Source organism: Suricata suricatta, chromosome 12 (genome assembly GCF_006229205.1).
Source record: "Suricata suricatta isolate VVHF042 chromosome 12, meerkat_22Aug2017_6uvM2_HiC, whole genome shotgun sequence".
Lineage (NCBI taxonomy): Eukaryota > Metazoa > Chordata > Mammalia > Carnivora > Herpestidae > Suricata > Suricata suricatta.
Window position 1 is genome coordinate 40027480 of NC_043711.1, and position 24789 is coordinate 40052268.

At 35.2% G+C, this 24789-nt stretch overlaps 1 long non-coding RNA gene and 1 pseudogene across 2 annotated transcripts in view; one reads left to right on the top strand and one right to left on the bottom strand.

Annotated features, from left to right (window-relative positions):
- Positions 1-24789, top strand: part of LOC115274934 — a 95776-nt gene that overhangs the window by 60012 nt on the left and 10975 nt on the right. Inside the window, exons 2-4 of one of the 2 annotated variants that reach the window (XR_003901325.1) lie at positions 5601-5660; positions 8031-8058; positions 14532-14606. This is a non-coding gene — a long non-coding RNA (uncharacterized LOC115274934). Of the gene's footprint in view, positions 1-5600; positions 5661-7588; positions 7786-8030; positions 8059-14531; positions 14607-24789 lie in introns of those variants that run through there. The other variant, XR_003901324.1, reaches the window with a different exon arrangement.
- LOC115274933 lies at positions 9420-9795 on the bottom strand (annotated as a pseudogene).

Consider the following 24789-nt stretch of genomic DNA (forward strand, 5'->3'; position numbering starts at 1 on the left):
GCCACCCAGGTGCCCACTTTTGCTTTTTTGTCAAGATCAGTTGACTAAATTTATGTGAGTTTGTTTTGAGCTCTCTATTCTGGTCTATTGATCTATTTTTTAATTCTTTCATTAATACTACAACTCATCATTTACTACTGCTTTAGAGTAAATCTTGAAGTAGGATGGTATCAATCCTCCAATTTTGTTATTCTTTTTCAACACTGTGTTGGGTTTCCTGTGTCTTTTGCCTCTCCATGTAAACTTTAGTATGAATTTGCCAAGATCCACAAAATAACTTTTGCTTGGGGACACGATGAATCTATAGATGGATTGTGTCAGAAGAACTGACATCTTGACAATACTGTCTTTCTTTCCATGAACATAGACTATCTCTCCATTTCTTTAGTTTTTCTTTGATTTCTTGTTTCAAAGTTTCATATTCTTCATCATATAGATCTTATACACATTTTGTTCAATTTAAACCTGAGTTTTTTATTTTTTGAGTGCTTATGTAAATGGTATTTTATTTTTAATTTCAAATTCCACTTGTTTACAGCTATTGCTGATCTATAGAAAAGCATTAACTTTTGTTTTTTTTAAGTTTATTTGTGCATGTTTTAAGTTTAGGTATGTGTGCATTATACTGAGTACAAATATGTATTCAGTTTGCCAGATTTTAATGTTTGCATATGTGTACTTCTCATGTAAACTTGCTGACCCATATTTTATTTTGTATCACAATAACCTAGAGTTGTTTTCTTCAGTGGTTTTGAAGCCAAAATACCTAGATTAATATACACAGTTTGCAAGTGTATTGAGTATATATATATTGAGTACAAAGTTTTTTCTTGGCTTCAACTTGCTTTCATATTACCTATTTTCTTTTTTCTTTACCTTTGTTTATTTTGTTCCATTTTTGCATATTTAAAAGTGCTTTAAAATCTTTTCAGGATAAAACACAATATAAATAAATGATAAAATATATTTACATTAGAATTCAGTATTTGTGCTTCATGTTATTGGTTTTGAACTATTTAGAGATACATTTAATATCCTTAGTTTGAAAATAGTCATTTTCTTCAAGTAAACAGAAATAATGTTCATTGCAGATAATTTGTTGTCTATTTCTAGCCACAAGGGATTGTGAAATGGAAGGATAAGTACAGAGTTGGCTTTTCATATTTAAAATAATTTGCAAGGCTATAAACTCTGTGGTGTTTTAATTTTCCTAAACCTGTTAATAGATTATTTAAAATTAAATTGATTTTCATCTTTAAATACTTTGAAGATGGAGATAGAATGTCTGTGAAGCATTTCTTAGAAAAAAATTTAGTTTTCCTTACAAATGTAGTAGGTAGCAATGTATAAGTACTAAACATCTCATAATTTAGGAAGAAGAGCTAAAGGCTATTTTCTGTTTCAACTGGAAGTTATGAAGAGTTGGGTTATTCCCTGAGGAGCTAATTATTTGCTGAGATTACTATGGTAGCAGATTTTACAAGAAGTCCTAGATCTCTGTAAATAGTCATAAAAAAAGTATAGATATCACTGAAGTGCAACACTGAAACCATACAAGATAGTTTATTTTTCAAAAATAGCTGACTGCATAAATGATTAACAATGAATATTTTTTTAATTAAAAAGTTATAAGGGTGCCTGAGTGGCTCACTTGGTTGAGTGTCTGAATCTTGATTTTGGCTCAGGTCATGATCTCACGATTCATGGAGTTAAGCCCTATGTCAGGCTCTATGCTGACAGCATATAGCCTGCTTGGGATTTTCTCTGTCGGTCCCTGCTTGTGTGCATGTTCTCTCTCTCCAAATAAAGAAATAAATATCTTTAAAAGTTGTATAGTCCTGTGAAGTGATATTTGAAATTTTTCTGATTTCTGAAAAGCCAGTAACATTTTGTTATTTACCAATTGGCATGTCAAGTTCGTTGTCTTTCAAAAGATGACATCCTTATTTTTACGGTGTTAAGAGTCACAATAATGATCATCTATAGTGCAAAGTGTACATCTTAAAATATTATCTTCAGGAATATTCCATAATATCATGTGTTTTCATGAGGTATTTATGTTTTCTCTAGAATATATATCCTGGGTTGGGGGACACCTGGGTAGCTCAGTCGGTTGGGCATCCGGCTTTGGCTCAAGTCATGATCTCACGGTTCGTGGGTTCGAGCCCTGCATCGGGCTCTGTGCTGACAGCTAGCTCAGAGCCTGGAGGCTGCTTCTGATTCTGTATCTCTCTATCTCTCTGTCCCTCTCCTGCTCGCACTGTCTGTGTCTCTCAAAAAAATATATATATAGAATATATATCCTGGGAAAGGATATTTCTATTTCTTGCTTCTGTGACCAGTAGGTCATTTCTCTTTGGGTAAGAGAACTTGATTTTTTTTTTTACAGGAGGAAATTATCCCTCCCTCCCAATCAGTGTCTATAGTTTGGGTGGTCTTGAGTCTACTTTCTGACTTGAGACAGCATGAAAACTCAAGGTGAACCAAGGAGAAAACTGGTATGCTATGTCAAGGATGGCTGTATGATCAGGGGCACCTAGGAGGCTCAACTGATTAAGCATCCGACTTCAGCTCAGGTCATGATCTCATAGTTCATGGGTTCCAGCCCCACATTGGGCTCTATGCTGACAGCTCAGAGCCTGGAGCCTGCTTCACATTCTGTGTCTCCCTCTCTCTCTGGCCCTCCCTCACTCATGCTGTGTGTGTGTGGGGGGGGGGGTCTCAAAAATAAATAAACATTTAAAAAATGAAAAAAAGGATGAGTGTATGATCCAAACCAGGTCATGGTGAGAGAGTATTAGTCCTGGTGCATTTTGCTAGAAATTCTGGAAAGAGGAACTTTCTCTCCACTAGGGTTGCTAAGCTGAGAGAATGTAAGTGAGAAACTTCTGTTGTTCATATTGCCACAATATGGATACAATTCTCTGAGAATACTGTGGTAGCAGAGCCCTAAAGTGGAAAACGAGAGTGTCCTGATTATATGTTGTATCATCTGGATCTAGCCATGCCTATAGCTTGATAGACCCTGACTTCAGCTGCTCTTTTACCTTATTTTGCTTAAGATAGTATGGATTATGGTTGTGTCATTTACAAAAAAAGCTGTAAGGTTTAGGTTATGCCACTATGTTGTGATTTATAATAAGTGATTTAATAATAACATACAGTTTTACTAAGAAGCCTATGTATTTTTATGGAGGGAATTATCCTGACAATTCAAAAAAAATCTTTAATTACTTACCTTTTTTCCACTGAATTATTTTCATTTGTAAAGTTTTAAATAGCAGAACAATTTAGCTCTGATTAGTATTAATCTTTAATGGACAAAAGGAAGAGAACAGCAAGATAAAGCATAAAGAGCACTAGGTTAAGAGTGAGAAAATGAATTGTGCTCAGCAGGTTTAAAAGAGAATGTCCAAAAAGAATAGGGAAGAGTTTTTAATAGACATCTGCCTTAAGACGCAGACGTCTGGACCCACAGACTTTCTTTCCAAGCCTACTTTGGTGTGCTTTTCATTTTTCTCCATTCTCCTCACTATGCTTTTACATCTTGGTGAGATCTTAATTATTTTTTAAATCATTAACATGATTTCCTGCACATCTTTATGTTTTAGAACACTTTTATAGTCTCTTTTTGTGATGTGGATTTAATAATTTAGTTAGAGATGGTATTCTTCATTACCTTACTCTTTGCTATGCAGAATTTATATAATTTGGGGGTTACCTATTTTTATGTCTTTTCAATATTGTGAAAGCCATGTAAGGAGTCTCAATGATATCTTTGACCTAGGGAAGTAATAACTACCAGGATTCATCTGGGAACGTTTTCCAGTACTAACTAAATAGTGCTATAACAATGGTAGTCTTCAATAAGATAAGATCCTTAGATCTCTGAAAAGAGTTATCAAAAGCTTACCTCTTTTACCTCTCTTAATAATAGATCCTACTGTGCTTTTTATGAGATATGGTTTACATATACCCTTATATGTATGCACACATACATATATATCTTTATATATAGATGCATGTATTTATCTATATATATATTTAAGTTGGTGTGTATATAAGGCATATATAAAGGTATATAGGTATATATAACTAAAGTATATATAATATATAAGGTATATGTATGCACATATATGTACATGTGTGTATATGTATAAACACATACCCTTTTATAGCCCTGTATATATATATATATACCTTTTTATGTGTTACTCCTTTAGATAAAGTTTGTTATGTGACCTTGCCTGTGTATATGCAATAATACAAAGATAGTATCTTCAGTAATAGATGTGTCTCTCTTTTGTCTTTTTGTCTACTGCCTACTGACCACTTGGAGAACAAACCTACTGAACATTGCCTAGCTTCTCCCATTTTTTTGTTTTATGTTTTTTTTCACTATCTGACTATGTGAACTTGGGTGAGGCACTTTACTTACCTGGGTATTTGCCACAAAGATATTTTCAAACCTAAATATTTTAATTTCTCAGAATTTAAGTCATTCTAATATGAGCACCAGAAATATTTTGGGCTGAAAAGTGTGGGTATTCATACTATTTCAGTTTCTTTAGTATATTGCTTTTACTTAATTATCTAATGTTGCTTTCTCTATCCTTGGGGAGCCAAGTCACCAACATTAACATAGACATTCTAACTAGAGAGAAAACTGAGTAATGAACCTATCATTCTGTGTGTTTACAAGGGATCAGAACCTCTTCTGAGACACTTTGTTTACTTTTGATACAAGTTGTCCTTCATATAACTCCCACCTTGAATTCTCTTACCTTGGTAATCTCCAAATTTGAAAAGTAACAGGTTCTTTTAATGTTGCTCTTGTTATAGAGATAGGCCCTTTCCTGACAATAATTTGTACAGAGTGGTGGCGTGTTTGAAAAAAAACAGCATTTCCTAGAAAAGTACTATTTAATGATTGCACCACTGATTTATTTTTCCTCCTGCCATTCTGTTTTTTACCAAATATACTGTGAATTTCTTATCAAATTATCAAGGATATATGAAAAGTCTAGTATTCCTCTGGGAATATTATTTGTGTTGCCTCTCTCTGAAAACACAATGGAAAAAGAGGTTCTAAGACAGAGTTAGAATCCCAAAGAGTTGTAGCACAATTATATGTACTAGCTGTAAAACAACCACTTGATAATTTGAACATTCACTAAAAATCTTGAATATTAAAAAAAAATAAGAGACACTTTCAAAATTAGTATCACTAAGTTGGCCTCATAAATTAGTAATGTGACTTCAAGGTTATGAAATGATTCATATTTGGGGACAATTAATGAACAAAATCTTTCTGTGTATTTTATGCAAGAGTTAATATTAGCAAAGATAATTCAATCATTGGAGTAAGAGCTTTACTTTCATCAACATTTGCTTTATACTTAGAAAGCTGAGGCTAAATAAGGACCTTATTTAATTTGTCTGTTTTAGGCTCTGTGCTGACAGCTAGCTCAGAACCTAGAGCCTGCTTCCGGGTTCTGTGTCTCCTTCTCTCTCTGCCCCTCCCCTTCTCATGCTCTGTCTCTCTCTGTATCAAAAATAAATAAAACATTAAAAAAATTTATAATTTGTCTGTTTTATAGATGATGAAACTGACCAAGGAGTAAATGACTTGGCTGAAGTGAAATAGTGATGGAAGTAAGGTAAGCTCACAGATCTCATAACAGTCACTTATTTATTAAAAATAACTCACAAATGAAAAATAGTGCTTCCCATTCTTGAAACATTTTAAAGTATGTATTTTTGGGAGTCTCCTTTATTTAAAATTTTAGTGATGAATTCAAAACACTAGTGTTTAATTCAAAGCTAAACAAGATTAGTTGGTAACTAAGCTAACATAGACACCAATGTAGGCCAGGTATTACTTTTTTTATATACCTAACGCTCGTGTGTTTAATAAGGAAAGCAAGGAGTCTTTGGCACATCCCCCCCCCCTCTAATTTTATTTATTTATTTTGAGAGATGGAGGGAGAGAATCCCAAGCAGTCTGCACTGTCAGCATGGAGCCCAACATGGTTTCCATCCTACAAACCATGAGATCATGACCTCAGTTGAAATTGGGAGTCAGATGCTTAACTGATTGAGCCACTCAGGCACCCCTTGGCTCTTTTTATTTCTTTTCCCTATATATCTAGGGAAGTTGGTCATATCTCTTCAGGTCTATGGTAGCTGACATATATTTTAATGATTTGGTTCAATATGAAATAACAAGGAACTAGGCAATTAATCCTAGAGAAGGGCAGTTTATAATATACAGACATAAAAATTATGATTTAGAGTAATCTTTTATAGTGTTCATTTGTTCATATTGTGGATATGATTAATTTAATTAGTGGGGTTTTTTTTAGCTTGTCATTTGGTATAGCATTTAAAACCATTTTCTATCTTTATGGATTACCCGTGCATAGATGTCTAACTGTGGGAAGCAAAATAGCATATACTTCAAAAGTACAAAAGTAGCCTAAATATTTTTCTGAAGTGCAAATGAATTTTCATAAAGTGAATATGTCCATTTTGGCTATTATATGAGTGGAATATTACCCTAGGTATTCTTTTGTGAATTATTTATGTTGAAATTCATAATAATTTAATATTGAAACTCATTCATATTGTCATATAAGATTGTAACTTGTTCATTCTCATTGTTGTATAATATTCCACTGCATGAACACACAATAATTAATTTATCTTTTCTACTGCTGATAGACATTAAGTTACCTTGTTATGTAAACAGTGCTGCTGTGACCATCATCCAAGGTCTTTCAGTGCATAAATAATGTATGCACGTCTGTTGAGTAAATACAAAGAAGTGAAATTATCAGGTCATAAGGGTATGTTCAGTTTTGTAGATACTGCTGAACAGTTTTCTACAGTTATACTTCCCGACAATAGTATGAAAACTGTGGTTATTTCTCAGCCTCATTAAACCATGGCATTATCAGTCTTTTAAATATTGCCATTCTGGCAGTTACGTAATAATATTTCATTGTGGTTTAAATTTTCATTTCTTGGTAAGTAAAAAAAATACCTTTGCATATATATGGCAAATAACTTTTTCTACTCTGTGGTTTGCTTTTTAAAAGTCTCTTTTGATGAACAGAGGTGTGTAATTTTAATGTAGTCCAATTCATCAATCTTCTTTGTGGTTACTGCTTCCTTTGTATTGTTTAAAAAATCTTTGCCTACTCCAAGATCATGTAAGTATTTTCCTGTGATATATTCTATACCTTTGTTGTATTACTTATATAATTATATCTACAGTTAAAGCAAGTGGTCACATAAGTGTGAAACTGTTTTCTATTCTCTTCCATTGGGGTATTTATTTATCCTTAGGTCAAAGCACACTATCTTAATTACCATAGTTTTTCATAGGTATTAATGTCTGGTAGTATAGGTCCTCAAGTTTTGTTCTTCTTCAAGATAGTCCTGAAGGGAGCATTCTGGGAAGATGGCAGAGTAGCTAAACATCAGCAATCTGTTTTGTCTAGATAACAGTTGTACCAGTGGTATCTGTCTGATGTAACTGCAGACATATCTTGTTTTATTATGCTTTGCTTCTTGTGCTTTGCAGGTACTGTGTTTTTAACAAAATGAAGGTTTGTGGCATCCCTGAGTCAAGCAAGTCTATTGGCATACATTTTCTGGCAATATTCTCTCACTTCATGTCTCTGTGTCACATTTTGGTAGTTCTTACAATATTTCAAACTTTTTCATTATTATTATATTTATTTTGGGGATCTGTGATCTGAAATTACAACTCACTAAAAGCTCAGATGTTGGTTAGCTTTTTTTTTTAGCAATAAAGTGTTTTCAAAATAGGGTATGTATATTTTTTTAGATATAATGCTAATGCACACTTAATAGATTACAGTATAGTGTAAACATATATTTTTATGCATAGGGAATCCAAAGCATTCATTTAACTTACTTTTTTGGTAATATTTGCCTTATTGCAATGATTTGGAACTGGACCTGCAATATCTCTGAGCTATGCCTGTATTTTGAAACTCTAGAGTGTGTTGAAGGCTTGCAACCTCCAAGGTAAGTCTTAGATGGTAAATCAGGGTTAGTTGGGTTCGTGTTAGCTCTCAACCCAGTGCTGGGTACCCATTATTCATTCCCAGCCGTGTGGCAGGCAGCTGTGTGTGTGTTCCTGGAGCAGCCTTCAAACAGCCCAGGGGAGCTGGGGCCAGTGAAAAGGGCGCTGTCCTCCAAATGTTGGGGACCTGTACTCCCATCATGATTGCGGTTTCCAATTACGACTTGCCAAGAGTCAGGTGGCTGCTGTTGCACCTCTCCTCACTGTTATCAGCCCCTCCTCCTCTGGATATAGCAACTTCTAGGGGATTTCAAGCATGCTTTCCCTGCTTTCATTTTTCACTTTTTCCATTTTTTAGGAGACAGACCCGAAATATTATGACATTTAAAAGCAACTGCATATATGAGGAAAATCAGGAAGAGATTTCACATGCTTAGGGAAAGATGCACATTCACAAAAGATTTGCGAAGACCTTAAGTTTACAGTTCAGGCTGATGCTTGGCACAGAAGCAGCCTACAACAATAAAAACACAAACACAAACACAAAAATGCAAAAATAAAAAAAAAGCCACAACTTGGAAAGGGGAAGAATATGATTTCTAGAGTTACCACACTGTTAGTTTCAAATGCCCAGTTTTCAACAAAAATACCACAAGGCTTACAAAGGAATAGGAAAATATGGCTCATTCAAAGGAAAATAGCAAATCAACAGGAACCATCCCTAAAATAGATATACATTGATATTCTTGGCTTTTCGAAGTTTTGTATATAATTTACAAGCAACTTGTAATCTTGTAACTTGAGATTTTGATTAGGATTGCACTGGAGGCACCTGGGTGGCTGAGTCGGTTAAGTGTCTGACTTCGGCTCAGGTCATCATCTAAGGGCTCTCCTCGTGAGTTCAAGCCCTGCATCAGGGCCTGGAGCCTGGAGCCTGCTTCAAATTCTGTGTCTCCCTCTCTTCTCTGCCCCTCCCCCACACATGCTCTGTCTCTCAAAAATAAATAAACATTACAAAGAAAATTAAAAAAAGAAGGATTGCACTGAATCTGTAGACTAGGTTACAGATAATTAATATTTTACTATATTAAGCCTTCCAGTCCATGAGCATTGTATGGTTCTTCATTTAATAAGATTTTCTTTTTTTTCTTCTTGTTATTTTTAAATTTAAGTACAAGAGGGAATTTACTGGATCAATACAAAGGTTGTTGCGAGGATTCCAACAGCTGTAGTGGGTTAATAGCTAGAAGAACATCTTCTGAAGAACAAACCATGTTGTAATCACAAACTTCCACTTTGGGATTTGCAAGATCATGAAGAGAATATCATAGAGGATAGTCCTCCCTGCAGAGTGTATAAGGGGCTAGAATGTGGATTTATGTCTGCTTGCTTTTTGATCCTTTTATTCTTTTATGCTGGCCTCAAATTTGTCTAGCACATTTTGGCATTCTTGAGCTCATTTAGGCATCTGAAATGGCTCAACAGCTGGAAGAGCACCTCTAGTCTAGATGCGTAAATTAATTTTGCTCTCTAAAGGATGTAGTGTAACCCCAAAATTCTTCTTCCAAATTCTTCATGATCATGTAACCTAGAGTATGGCCCCCCTCGTGCACATAAATGTCACAGGGTCTCTCTGTTCCAGCTGCCTGTGCCATTTTCAGGGCTGTTTTCCTCTTGCCTTCAGCCACTGAGGTCTTCAATACAAGTATTTTTCTCTCCAGCTCCTGGTCCTCTTCCATCATTGGGAAAGGCTTCCTGGATCTTCTGGTAGTGCTTGTTGATCAGAGGCTCACAAAACATGCCAGCAAAGCAACTAATAAGATTTTTTTTTATCTCAACAATTTTTAATAGGCTTTATTTTAGAGCATCTTTAGGTTGACAGCAAAATTAAGTAGCAAGTACAGAGAGTTCTCATGAATTCCTGCCCACACACTTACAACATCTCCCATTATCAACACTTTCAGCCAAAGTTATAGTTGATGAACCTACATTGACCATTATTATCAACCAAAGTCCATAGTTTACATTAGGGTTCACTCTTGATCTTGTACATTCTGTGGGTTTTAAGGAATGTACAGTACATGTGTCCACCATTATCTTGTACTAAAGAAAAGTTTCACTATCCTAAAAATCTCTTGTGCTCTGCTTTTTAGTCCTCCCTCCCTTCTAACCACTGGCAACAATGGATCTTTTTACTATTTCAGTGGTTTTGCCTTTTCCATCATGTCATATAGTTAAAATCATAACCTGTTCATCTAGCTTCTTTCATTTAGTAATGTGCATTTACATTTCCTCCATGTCTTTCCATGGCTTGATAGCTCATTTTTTAACACTAAATAGCATTCTATTGTTTGATTGTACCATAGTTAATTTATCTATTCATCTATTGAAGGATATCTTGAATGCTTCCAAGTTTTGGTGATTATAAAGAAAGCTGATATAAACATTCAAATGTAGGTTTTGTATGGATGTAGTTTTCTACTAATTGAGTAAATACCAAGGGACGTGATTGCTGGATCATATGGTAAGAGTATATTTAGTTTTGTAAAAAACTGCCAAACTGTCTTCCAAAATGTCTGTACCACTTTGCATTCCACTGATAACAATGAATGAGTTACTGTTATTCTATATCCTCATTAGTATTTGGTGTTCTTGGTGTGTATTTGTTTTTTACCCATTCCATTTGTAGTGTACGACAGTGTTGTTTTAATTTGCAATTCCCCACTAAAATATGATGTTAAGCATCTTTTTTAGATGCTTATTTGCCATTACTATATCTTCTTTGGTGAGAAGTCTACTCATTTCTTTGGTTAATTGTTTAATTAGGTTGTTTGTTTTTTTATTGTTGAATTTTAAGAGGTCTTTGTATATTTTGAATAACAGTCCTTTTTCAGGTACGTTTTTGTAAATATTTCTTCGCATTCTGCACCTTGTCTTCTCATCTTTTCACAGTGTCTTTCTTACAGAACAAGCTTTTAATTTTAATGAAATACAACCTATCAATTATTTCCTCCATGCATCAAACTTTTGGTGTTGAATCTAAAATATCATCACCATACCCAAGGTCATCTAGATTTTCTCCTATGTTATCTTCTAGGAGATTTATGGTTTTGCATTTTACATTTAGGTCTATGATGCATTTTGAGTTAATATTTGTGAGAACTGTTAAGAACTGTGTATAGATTTTTTTGGCATGTGATTTTTAGTTGTTTTAGCACCATTTGTTGAAAAACTATCTTTTCTCGAATGCATTAATTTTATTGAAGTTGACTATATTAATGTTTGTCTATTTATGGGCTCTCTATTCTGTTCCAGTGATATATTTGTCTATTCTTTTGTTAATACAACACTATCTTGATTATTGTAGTGTTATAGAAGATCTTGAGGTTGGGTAATTTTAGTCCTCTGATTTTGTTATTCTTCTTTAGTGCTGTAGTGACTCTGTTGAATCTTTTGCCTCTCCATATACATTTTAGAATCTGTAAAAATCTGTAAACTAGTTGAGATTTTGGTTGGGATTGCTGTGAGTCTATAGACCAAGTGGAGAAGAACTGGTATCTTAGCAATATTGTCTTCCTTACCATAAACCTGGAATATCTCTCCATTTACTTAGTACTTTAATTTCTTTCATCAGACTTGTATAGCATAGATCCTATATATATTTTGTTAGATTTATACTTAAGTAGTTCATTTGAGGGGGTGCTAATGTAAATGGCATTGTTTTTCATTTCAGAGTCCACTTGTCCATTGCTGGTATATAGGAAAATGATCGACTTTTGTATGTTAATGTTAAATCCTGCAACCCTACTAAAATAGCTGCTTAGTTGCAGGAAAGGTTTTGGTGATTTTGGTCTACTTATGAGTTCATCAAAGGCATTCTTCATTTCTGTTACAGTGTTTTTGATCTGTAGCATTTTTAATTTTTTCTTTGAATTTCTATCTCTCTGCTTACATTATCCATCTGTTCTTGAATGTTGCCTGCTTTTTCCATTTATAGTTTTTACCATAGTAATCATAGGTATTTTAAATTTGCAGTCTAATAATTCCAACATCTCTATCATATCAAGTCTGGTTCTGATGTTTGCTCTATCTCTTCATACCGTGCTTTTTTTGGGGGGGGGGCATTATTATGCCTTCTGATACTTTGTGAAAAGCCAGACATGGTGTACTGGGTAAAAGGAACTTAGGTAAATAGATATTTAGTAATGTGGTGGTGAGGTGTGGCAAAGGGGAAGTGTTCTTTAGTCACATGATTAGGTCTCATTCTGTTAGCCAGCCTGTGTCCCTGGGCTGTGGACTTCACATGTTCTTGTCAGTTTCCCCCAGTCAGGTGAAACAGGATGGTGAGAGGGGTTTGGAGTTGGGTATTTTCATTCCTCCACAACAATAATATTATGAGTTTTTGGTTTGGCATGATTGCTCATTTTTAGTAGATCTATTTCTAAGTATTTGATTTGGGAGGCTGCTACTTTAAGTGGTCTTCTTTTTATAATTTGTTTCTGTTAATTTTTCAATGGATAAAAGTACAATAAATTTTTTCACTAATCTTGTTTCCAGCGAACTTTCTAAATTCATAAAGTAATATTAAAATGTCATACTTACTTGCATCTTCTATGTACACGATCATAGATCTGCATATAATAATGTTTATTTCTTTCTCTTCAATTTTATACCTTGTCCCTCTGCCTTAATACAGTGGTTCGGACATCAGATACAATGATGGGGAGAAGTGACAACAGCAAAAATCCTATCTCATTGTTGATTTCAGAGAAAAAGCTTTCAGTATTTTACCGTTAAGTATAACATTAGTTGTAGTCCCCCTCCACCACGTTTTATGGTAGATAAATATTTGTCAGATTAAGGATATTTCTTTTTATTCCAAGTCTATTGAGTTTTTGTCTTAAATAAGTATTGAATTTTATCACAGATTTGTCTTTATCTCTTGAGATGATCACATGATTTTATTTTGCTTTTTTTTTTAGTATGGTTAATTTTATGGATTAATATCTTTGAAGTTAAACCATACTTGCATTTCTGGGAGAAATTCAACTTGATCATGATGCAGTAACCTTTTTATGAATGGCTGGATTCAATTACTTATTAATTTTATTAATATTTCTTAGAATATATGCATTTATGTTCTTAACAGTGATTGACTTGTATTTCCTTTTGTGTGTGACTTTTGGGTTATATTTTGAGATAATATTATTTTGGCCTAGTACATTGAGCTGCTATTTGTTTCTCACTTTTTCTATTATCTTCAAGTTTGTTAAGATTGATAGAGTTCTTGAGCAAATGGCTAAGGAAGAATTCTTGAGACATCTTTGGTACAAAAAGGTAATTTGATTAAAGCACGGGGACAGGACCCATGGATAAGAAAGAGCTGCACTGGGGTTGTGAGGGTGACTGATTATATATTTTTAAGTTAGTGGGGAGTTGGGGATAGCATAAATCTCTAAGGAATTTGGAAGCAAGGCTTTCAGGACATTGGGGGGCCATCCTCTGACCAGCCCACCTACAGATTCCACTGTCTGGACCTACCACCAATCCCTTCTGAGATCCCAATGCCTGGCATACAATTAAGCTTTAGGGTGCTGGTTTCTGATATTCTTAGATTCACCATCCTGCCCTCTCCCCCATTCTACTCCAGGGAAGTTCACATCTCTCTCTTGCTTCTGCCTCTTCCTCAACAGTAATCACAAAAACTAAGTGAAAACACCGCCTTCAAACAACTTCTGTATTTGCCCTAGGAAATGCTCTTGAGACAAAGAACACAAAAGATTTGGCTACATTGTGAAAAAAGAGACCAACATTTGTAAATATCACACATCTAGCTCCCAGCCATAGGGATTCTTTCACATCAGCCAAAACAAAACACAAATTAATATCTCAAGAATTTATCCTGCCAGAGCAGAGATGTCCAGACAAGACTTATTTAACTAGATAACAAGTCACCCTGTGATGAGCTCATAGCTAGCATCCTTCAAAGAATTCAACAAACTGCAAAGTAAAAAGATTTCAAGTTTTTTTGTCTCTTTTTCTTTTTTCATTTCTTCTGTCTCCTCCCATACTATTTCTTCCTCCCTTATTGTCTCACTTTGAACTTTTAGTGAATTGTACACAATTATAAAAGGTCCAATGGCATGCTTTACATCAGTAAGTTCCTTCAGCTGTTTTTATTCTCTGCTAACAGAAACATCCTACTTACTATACATCACAAAGCTCCTGTGTTTCAAGAAATAAATCTGATTGCTGCTTGGTGGTACATCCATTATAATGAAAAGGTGCTCCAAGATAATTAAATAAAAGCTGGATAGTTTTCTACTGAAACAGAAATATACAGCCCACTGTTTCTCCATCAATAAAAGAAATTTTTCTTAATAAAATGATTTTGTGTGGATGCTGCAAGGTGGGACCATGTCATGCTCATCAATAATCTTTGGAATGAAGATTATTATTTCCTTTCCTCATGTAGGTACTTGGCATTCAATGTTCCATAAGAAGTTAAGATGTATGTGTTGTTGTTCTCACCCAGAAAAAAATCTTTCAGGTAGGAGCTTAATATGTGCTGAGTAGTTTTACCTATAGATGTACTGTAACTACAAGGAAGCAGATAGCCTATTGTATTTTATAGCTCTTCTTTCTACTTCTGATAAGGAGCCATGTAATACCTGTAAAGTATATGTTGCATTATTTTACTTAAAAGGACTTATTAATTGATATATGAGGAAGCGAAGATTGCTGGAAACTTGCATGTTTTCCCACACTAACTTTTCATAGTAGCCGTAAGTAGTGTGCATCTCAATCCCCCAGCTTGCAGGAATGAGCTGTAGGAAATCTAAATATTATTCCTACTATGCAGAAATAAAAGCAGGGGTAGATTTTGTTGATTTTATAATAGGCAGACCTGAAAAATTGCAGCCTTTTGAATTTAAGTGATCCACATTTTAGGCCTACACTGTTACAGAATTTTTCAGAATTTCAAACTCCATCATCCTCAGTTAAGATGAATTTCCAAATGCCTCTGGTTTGAAACTGATCACATAACACTAGAAAGATTGGGAGTCATGTGTCTAGAGAAGAATTTCACAGCTTTTTAATAAAAAATCAGGTATTATAAAAGTTTTTTTTTAATCATCAAATTATCTCCAAAGTATAAAGAGTACATTGTGGAATGATGAATTTCCAGTGTCAACTAAAAATATATCCTTAGACGTTTTATACTTTACTATAGTTGAAGCTTTACATTTAACAAATCAATGAGAACACAACAAAATTAAGATTTTCTCACATTAGCACGAGTGTTAATGATAAGCATGGGTTTCACTGAAGACTATTTTCATCAAAATCATCATTTCAGTTATTTCAGACTGTCTTCTGTGTGAACGCAGCCCACGTGCTACATAGCAATGATCCATAGCTGTGGTTTTGTTTTTCATGTGTCTGGATCTGAGGCCATTTTCAAAGTGATATTGATGAGATGTGTGATGCATCACCACTTTGAGGAAATGTTGCAAGCTCTAATGATATCAACACTGGTTGCCATCTTTGAAACGACACAGCATTGAGCAGTAATAATGTAACTTAACTGTTGGTGTAATTACCAAAGCATTGGCATGCCCAATGACTCCGTCCATCTTTCACATTAATACCCTGCAGATAGCAGAGCTCTATGATCTTCTGTACTAGAGAAACACAGTGTCATTCAGAGGACAAAATTGTCTTATAAAACTTTATAATCTTCCTCCCAGTGACTATTTATTTCCTCCTGATTATCACTTCCCAGGATACTTGACACCCCATAATGAAGATATTATTATCCTCATTTTATTGTTGTATAAACTGAGGCTCAGAGCGGTGAGGTATCTTCTGGTGACCACATATAAGTAACAGAACCAGGATTAGAACTAGGTCTATATTTCAATAAAAGTTATTAGTTTTAGACTATTCTAAGCCTCTTCCTGTATTTTATGTCATTTCATGCAATGTTGCAGATGGAATGGTAAAGAGAGGTAAAAATTATAAAGAAACACATTTCATCCTTTCTCAATCCATGGCCACTTTTAGATTCTCTAAGCCTGGATACTCACCTCTCCTCATCAGATCCACTCTAAGAAAGAATATATCTGCCATTTAAATATTAGCATTAATTTCCATCAATAACCCAAATTTTAGAGCTGCAAAGGATGACAGAAATCACTGTTTCTAAATCCACTCATTTTAGAGGTGTGGAGACCCAAACAGAGAAAGGTCAAGTGACAGAATTAGTTATCTGCAGAGCAGAAAGTTCTGCCTCCTAACTCCCCGCTCGGGACTCTTTCCACTATACCTCTACAACGGTGTTTTCCCTTGGAGTTTTTCTTTACTTAGCAAAGAAAGGGCTCTGACCTCAATGGAATTTCACAAGTTAAGGACTAACTGGAGAAAGCAAGAGCCTATCAAAAGATAGAAACTCTGCATGAATCCCTTAAACAACCTTTGTAGACGGCTGCTGACACTCTTGTGTTAAGACCAACCAGGGAGGGAGGTCCTCGGGGAGTGTGGGGAGAAGCTCTCACCTGACAGCAGTATGCAGGAGTGTCCTCTGTGTCACAGCCTCCACACTCCTGCTTCCTGTTAAAACAGCAAGCATGGCTTCCATCTCTTCTTTTCCCAACAGGAATCAACATAGTCATTGTATTAAGGCCCCACCGGAAGTCACCACTGTGTGAAACAACAACAGTATGGTTCAAAATTGATGGTTTCTAGTTGCTGAAGGAAGTACAGAACAATCCCTTCCTGATTAAGTTCATTATCATAAATTTCAATTTGTCTCAAACGACAAGGAAAAGTAGATTGAAATCTATAGCTGGATCCCCAGATGTAACATTCCATTTTTTAAAAATCAATATGAAATTGAAGCCATTTTTTTGTTAAGTAGTTTTGGCTGCAGCCCTAAAGTACTAATATTATACTGTGTTTAGTCATCCAGATAGTTGATCATATTTGGCCTATACTTGTTTTTACTCTCAATCTACATACACATGAGGCTCTGAATATCTGTGTTTTTGAGAACCTCTGGTGTGTCACAATAGCCATGTGTGGTCTGCTCAGGGCTGGATATTTTTCCTTGTTTTTTTCTGGGTCCATATTTACAAGGACCAATCAAGAAGAAGTGTGAGGCAATTCATCTGGATACTTCTGGGGAAAATATGGAGAAAAATGAATAAAGGTGTTTTAGAAAAAGGGAAAAACCACAAGGGCCTGTATATTCAGATTGGCCATCCTCATCATTCTCATTTCATGTGTAATTATTCACACATAGTCTGAAACAGTACAAAGAGTTACATAAAAGCCAGAAGGAACCTGATAATTCAGACCTAAAATAAACTAAGTAAGCAGCTAATTCAACCTCCTTGTTTTACAAATGACACATCTAAGGCCTAGAGAATAGAAATGATTAAGGCTATATCATAACTTTACTCCCAGTTTTATACTTTATAACACTGGTGTCTTAGTTTAGGTGTTCACAAAAGCAGAGTCTAAGAAAAGAACTGGATACAGGTGGCTTATTTTGGAAGTTATAACAAAAAAAATAGGTGATAAGGCAGGAAAAGAAGGAGAAAGAAGGTACGGCGTTGATCTTGTTACTTCTGTGGGTTCCTAGAACCCAGTCCCATTGGCGCTCCTCTAGAATTATAGAAAATGTATCTAAGAAATGTACTTCCAGAAGATGGAACACCAGGACACTTTTGTACCTATTCCTGTGGAAGCTTGAACTCAGAGGCATTACCTTGTATGAAACCTAGTGACTTGAGAGAAAACCCAGTGACAGACACGCAGAGAGACACAGAAGGATTCTTGAGTGGGGCAACTGTAAGCAACATCACAGCTGCAACTGAAATCAGGCAGGACAAGAAGTTCTGTGATAAGCTGTCAAAAAGTCTACTATAAGTGGTTTTATCTATGCTGCCTAGACCTTTAGGGTTGTTCTAGGAAAAGTCTCCAGGAGTTTCTGAGGGAGGCCTGGGAAAAGCCACATGGTAAGATTTGAAGTCTTCTATCTCTGATCCATTCAGAGAAGAGCTGTAATTATCTATTTTATATTTTAGGGGCACTGCATGAGATTATCATTTGGAAGAAGAAGTGGAAGTTTTCTTGTGTATTAGTTGGGATTCTTTAGTTCTAAATGCACAAACTAAATCAAACTAGCTTAAGGGAAAAAAAAGTTTGCACAACTAAAAAGTCAAGGGCTAATCTGAAGCTCTAGGCACAATTAGATTCAGAGTTAAAACGTAGTTGTCTGGGCTTTATTTGAACCTTCTGTCCATCTCATTCTGTCCTACTCCATGGAAACTTTTTTCTGCAAAGTGAAAGACAGTGGCTGCCAACAGCTCCTGGGTCATATCTGATGATTTTAGCAATGCCACTAGGAAAAGAGAACTTCCACCTTCTAGGGTTCATACAATCATACAAAAGAAATCAAATGTCCTGCTTAGTTCATCTGATTATCTCTTAGACCAATCATCATCGCCTAGACAGTTATTCTAAAACTTTAGCATGCATTGAAATCACCCAGAGGATTTGTCACAAAACACTGACAGTGCCGTACCATCTCAGTTTCTAATTTTGTAGGTTTGGAATAAGTCCAAAAATATGAATTTTTAACAAGTTCTAGATGATGCTTCTACTGCTGGTCCAGGGACCATACTTTGTGTACCACTGGCTGCAGAAATGAGGCATTCATAATTAGATCACACCTGAGGGTCAGTCCAGATTTCAAGAAGGTAGGGTCGGGGGAAAAAAGATTTTGCTCCTTGATGAGAAGAGGCACAAAGAATCTGGCCATCTTTAATATGCTATAGGGGACATGATAAAGAGGCCTAATATAAGAGTGATTGTATCTTAGAAGGGAAGAGGAAAGAGAATAAAGTCCCAATGTAAAGAGATGATGGCTGAGAATTTTCCAAAAGTAATGGAAGACATTAACCCATAGATGTGAAAAGTGTTATAAACTCCTAGAAAGGTAAGTATGAAGAAAATCTCACCTAGGCAGCAACACAGTAAAACTCTTTTAATAAAAGAGAAAAAGCAAAGAGAAAATCTTAAGAGCAGCTAGAGAAAAATAGTACCTTCACAGAAATAACAATAACATTGAAAAGTGACTTCACAAAGTAAGTGATAAAGTCTAAGAAAAATGGGATGACATATTTGAAATGCTAAAGTAAAAGAACTTACAACCTCAAAATCACTTCAGAGCAAAAACATCCTTTAAAAATGAAAGCAAATTAAAAACATTTCCAGACTAAGAAAAAGTATGTAGGATGGAGATAAAGCTGTATTCAGAAGAAAAATTTTTGGCCTTAGAATGCATTTATTTGAGAAGAAAAATAATAAGATTCTCTCTCCCACTCTCCTTCTGCACCCTCCCTCACTCATGCACATGGTCACACTCTAAAATAATATAAAATACAGTAAAATAAAAACAAATGAACAAACACACAAATAAATAATGAATGTCCAGATGAGATCATTTGGGAGAATGTATAAATAGAAAAGAAGACCAAGGATGCATTTTGGTGTACTCAACATTTCAATGTTTGAAAAGAGGAGAGAGAACTAGCAAAAGAGGCTGAAGAGGAGTGGCCAGTGGGATGGAAGGCATATCTGAAGAAATGAAGAGGTGGGAATATTTAAAAAGGAGGGCGTGGACAACCATGCCAAATGCCACTGAGAGGTCAAGCCAGGAGAGGACAGAGAAACAATCATTGGTGTTGGAGATAAGGAAAACACCTTGCTAAGAGTGATTTCAGTGGAATTAGGGGATGGCATGCAAAGTTTGATTATAGAGGATTAATAGGAAGACAGAAATTAATGAAAGAAAAATATATTCATATAGAGAGGTTTTTTTCAAGAATTTTGCTAGGAAGTAAAGCAGAGAAATACGGATGGGGAAGAGTGAATGGGGTTATTCTGCCGTGATCCTTTGATGGGAGCAAGGGACAGAACTGTGCTATGCAAAGTCTCAAATCTTCTGCTTGCACTTGACATAGTTGATGTTGGTCACATTCCATTGGCCAAAACAAGTTACATGGCTAAGCCTAATGACAATGAGGTAAACAAGTACACTTCTACAGAAAGCACTGTACCTTACATGGTAAAAAATAAATATGTGGACTCAACATTCTAAGGAAGATGTAATGAATACTTGGAAGCAATAATGTAATCCAGCCCCTAAATCCTGCATACATGCACATTTTTTTCTGTAGGTAACATAAAGCAAGTTTGTTTGCTATTGAAAATAATGCAAGAGAGAGACACATTTATTATTGAAAAAAGTCTGTGAGATGGTGAGGAAATAGGTTGGTTATTTTTTAGGAATAAGGGTGCTTCCTTATTACCAGGAGGAAAGGCATACAGAGTACAGATATTAAAATGTTGGCAGTTTTCTTTCTAAACTTTGGTTCTGTTCTGACCTCCCAATAACTTCTAAGATCAGGGTACCTGGGAGGTATATTCTGTGAAATGTGAATGTTTATGCATCTTTCTTTGTTGCCTTCAACAAAAACAAATAGATTGGTCTAGAATTATTTTTTTAATCTCTGAATGTCTTAGAGACATTGTTACGTTATTTTAGTAATTAGTACTATAGAGGAGTTTAGGACTAAGATCTCATTATCTCTAGCACATGCCTCCTGCATGTTATACCAGCTTAATACTTACTTATTAATGAGTGCATGCATGAACCTCACCCATCACATTCTTCCGACAACTTGTTAATGCCTAATTCTTTAATATTTTAAATTATATCATCTCTTTTAGCTCTGGGAGAATGAAACCTAATTCCCTTTGATTAATTCAAGGTATGAGAGAAAAAGATAAATCTTATAAGGATATGTCTTGAGAGTGAAGTCCTTTAAATGCAGATGGATCAAGTATAATTAAAAACACTTACATGTAACTTGAGCCTCAATTGTGAGACCATAGGAAGAAAAGTTACATATCTGTTAGGGTGATACAGGAGCAGGGCTTTAAGAGTGAAAATGAGATCTTCTGTAAAATGTATGTACAAGGAACATCCATCTTAGTAATAACTTCTACTAGATGAACAAATATGAAGGATTTCACCTATCTAGAGTTAAGAAATGAACTCATTTCTTTCTCATAAAATATTCTTTTCTTCATAGCAGTGGTATAAGTAGTAACTCAAGTAATTATCACTGAAGAATGAGAACACCTACTTAAAGTGCTCTTGTATAGATGGTTTTCTTGCTCTCTTCACTAAGCAAAGCCTTTGGGATTGGAGAAATGAGTAAGAACACTCAAGTGTACGGACACTTCAATATGCAGTAGAATTTTCAGCAGGTTTTGAGCTATTGAGTTGCCACTTGTCTTCTCTGAGAATCATGATTCTTAATTATGAGAAACCCATTTTGACAAAGATTGAGAGTGGCAGAGACTTAAATAGAAAGTTAGCTGTCATAATATCATGTGTCCCCCATTTTTCTGAGTCTGGGAGAGTATTTGGGAACAAAGTCCCAATTTCATAGTTACTGCTCCTTAGCAGATTAATTGGCAGTGATTTGGGAGAGAGGCCCATGACCTTTCTGCCTGATAATTTTTAAATCATTCTTTAAAAAAACAAACAAACACCCACTTGGTTCGTTTTTGAAACTTAGGCATTGGCTCAATCAATAGGAAGCTCAGAGATCTCCCTAGGAGACAGCAAATCTTCTGCTGCAGTTTGGACATAAATGGACCCATGTTTGGAAACCAGTTCTGCCATTTCCTAGCGGATGAACACTGGGCACGTTCTTTTACTTTGCTGAAGCAGGTTTAGCTCATCTATAAATAAGAATACTAATACTTGTCTTCCTAATTTATTATTTTAATCTTTTAATAATATGAATGACTTATATTCACCTTCCTGGGTTGTAGATACTAGGGGAGTAAGTAATAACTAATATTTGTTGAGTATTAACCAAGCCACTCTAAATATATCTTCTTTATTCTTCTCATCAGCTTTATGAGAGAAATAGATAGCTTCATGCTCACTTATCAGATAAAGAAACTGCACTTACAGTTTCAGTAACCTATCTGAGTTACATAATGTACAAAGTGTGAAGTCTAAGTTCAGATAAGACAGCTTTCAGTTGAAAATATATATTCTTAACCACTAAGGCATAACCACTGGAAAGATGCAAAGATACAATCCCTGCTGCAATGTGGACCCATACAAGAAAGTGAGCAATTAGAGGCACCTGGTTGGCTCACCCGGTTGGGTCTCAGATTCTTGATTTTGGCTCAGGTCATGATCTCAAGGTTCTGGTTTGTGAGTTTGAGCCCCCTCACATCAGGCTCTGCACTAAAAAGTGTGGAGCCCACTTGAGATTCTCTTTTTCTGTCCTTTCCCGCTCTCACATTGTCTCTCTCTCAAAATAAATAAATAAACTTAAAAAAAGAAAGTGAGCAATTATAGTAACTCAACATGCACAGTATTCACATATTGTGCAAGAACAACACTTAACTTTGGGACCGACTTTGGTTTGAAATGTAAGACCATGATGATGCTGTTTTATCTGTTTTGTTTGAATTGTTGCTGATTTCAAAGTGACTGGTATTTTAGAAATGTCAATATTTATCATTTAAAAGTCAATCTATCTATAAAAATTCGTGATGTCCCAGTGGTAAAAGTACCAGAAGTTTTACCAAATATCTGCTGTCTAGGAAATGACCTATGGCACCATTTACATTACAAGGATGATTGCACTATTTAAAAGATTCAGATTTTGTTATGATGGATACTATTAAGAATACACTTCACAGAAAATATGCTAATATTATTTTCATTAATCAAGTGCATATTTTAATAATAACTGAAAAGTGATTTTTATGAGCATATTATAGGATGATGTGATGCGTGAACTGTACTGTAAAGCCACCAATAAATCAGAATGGGATAAAATAAAAATGGTACATGTTTAATGACTTTAAGTTTGGGTCAGATAAAATGAAGTTGTGAAGTTTTGAATTAATAGCGTACTTGCATGCAATCCAATATATATATATATATATATATATATATATATATATATATATACACTGTGTGCTATTAACTTGAAAGCAAAAATGGCTTCTGTAAAACATTGCTTTTTGTTAATTAGACAACTTTGAGGCTTTGAACATGAATCATTAACTGCTGATATTGCCCAAAGGACAAATGTTTGTGATCTCCTGGGGCTGTTAGAGATAAAGAAGAGGGGGAAAACAATGAGGAAAGGAAAGTGCTTATTTCTCAGTTTTAGATTATCTAATTATTTCAAGTAGAGAAATATCATTAATAGCATCACTTAAAATAGAATTAAGTGGGAAAGTAGGAAGAAAGCATCTCACTTGCAGGCATGGAATTTTATAACAATTATAGAAAAAATTTATTGAAGAATAGCTATTTATCATTTTAATGGTGACAGGAGACTAATGCGTTGCAAGTTTATATATGTGAGGAAAATGTGACATGCACCAGTAACATCTATATTAATACAGATGATGGGACTCTATTTGCAAGCAAACCCATCAGCCATTATTAAAGAATCCTGTGACGTTCTTGGCAGAGACCAAGTAGATTGAAAGGGAAATTACATTATATCTTTAAACATTTAACTATTTGGATTTATAGTTTACTGATCTTAAACAGCCTGATTCTCATTTTGATTCAGGTTTCTTTTATTCCTTGGGTCTTTGTTGAAGGTGACTTTTATTTATTTATTTATTTATTCTCCCTGCATTTACTTCCCATGTACTGTTTTGGTCACTGATGTTGATGCTTTATCCAACAACCCAGACAATGTGGCAGATTTCCTAGGAACATTCACAGGATTATCTTTTTGAAGCTCTAGTGTCACTCTCTACTGCACACATGTGGGGGAAAGGACACTTTCCTACTTTATTCTGCAAAACTAAATATAACCAGGCCTTACCTTCCTTTCTCTGCTCTTACATGTCCTCTGTGGCCTCTGCTGGTGGGAAATAAAAGGTGTAGAGATGGTAGGTGGGAACCAAGATGTTGGCCATTCCACTGGTATTAAGAGATATCAGCACTCAATGATTCCCTGATCAGCACATCAGGGGGAAATGGTTCTTAAACACTTTTTAAGTTGTAAAATGCTGCATTTGAAGATTACAAATATTATTATTATTTATTGCTTTGACAGCTTAAATTCCCTGAGATTACTCAGATTATGTGAGGGGCTAGACTACATTTTCCCTTCTAATACTTTTTTTATTTCCCCTTTTCCTTCTCTGCACTCTTCTTGCTGTACCTCCTCTTCTGGGTCAGTAAGTGGCGATTCAAGAGTCTGGCCAGAGCTACTCTCTGCCCTCTCTTCCTGTTCCCCCTTACCTTCAAGCCATGAGTAAACTAATGGCAGCATGTTTTGTATCTTTTTGCATGACCATTTCACAGCACTGTTGCATTCAGAACCTTCCATTTGAGTCACTACTAGTTTCTCTTCCAGTATCTGGGCCCTGTATGTCTGCCTCTCCCAATGTCTTCTCCCTCACTTATCTGTGACCTATTCCTTATATCCACGGAAGGCATTTTTCTTTTATCTTTTTCTTTTCTTGGAGAGGACCTCTTTATGTACTACATCTTAATAAAAATGCTGGCCCTTTTGTACTGATTGGTGACATTTCATGACGATCTCCAGGCAGTAAAAGAGATAAACACATTTTAAATGAAAGCAACAGGGACAATG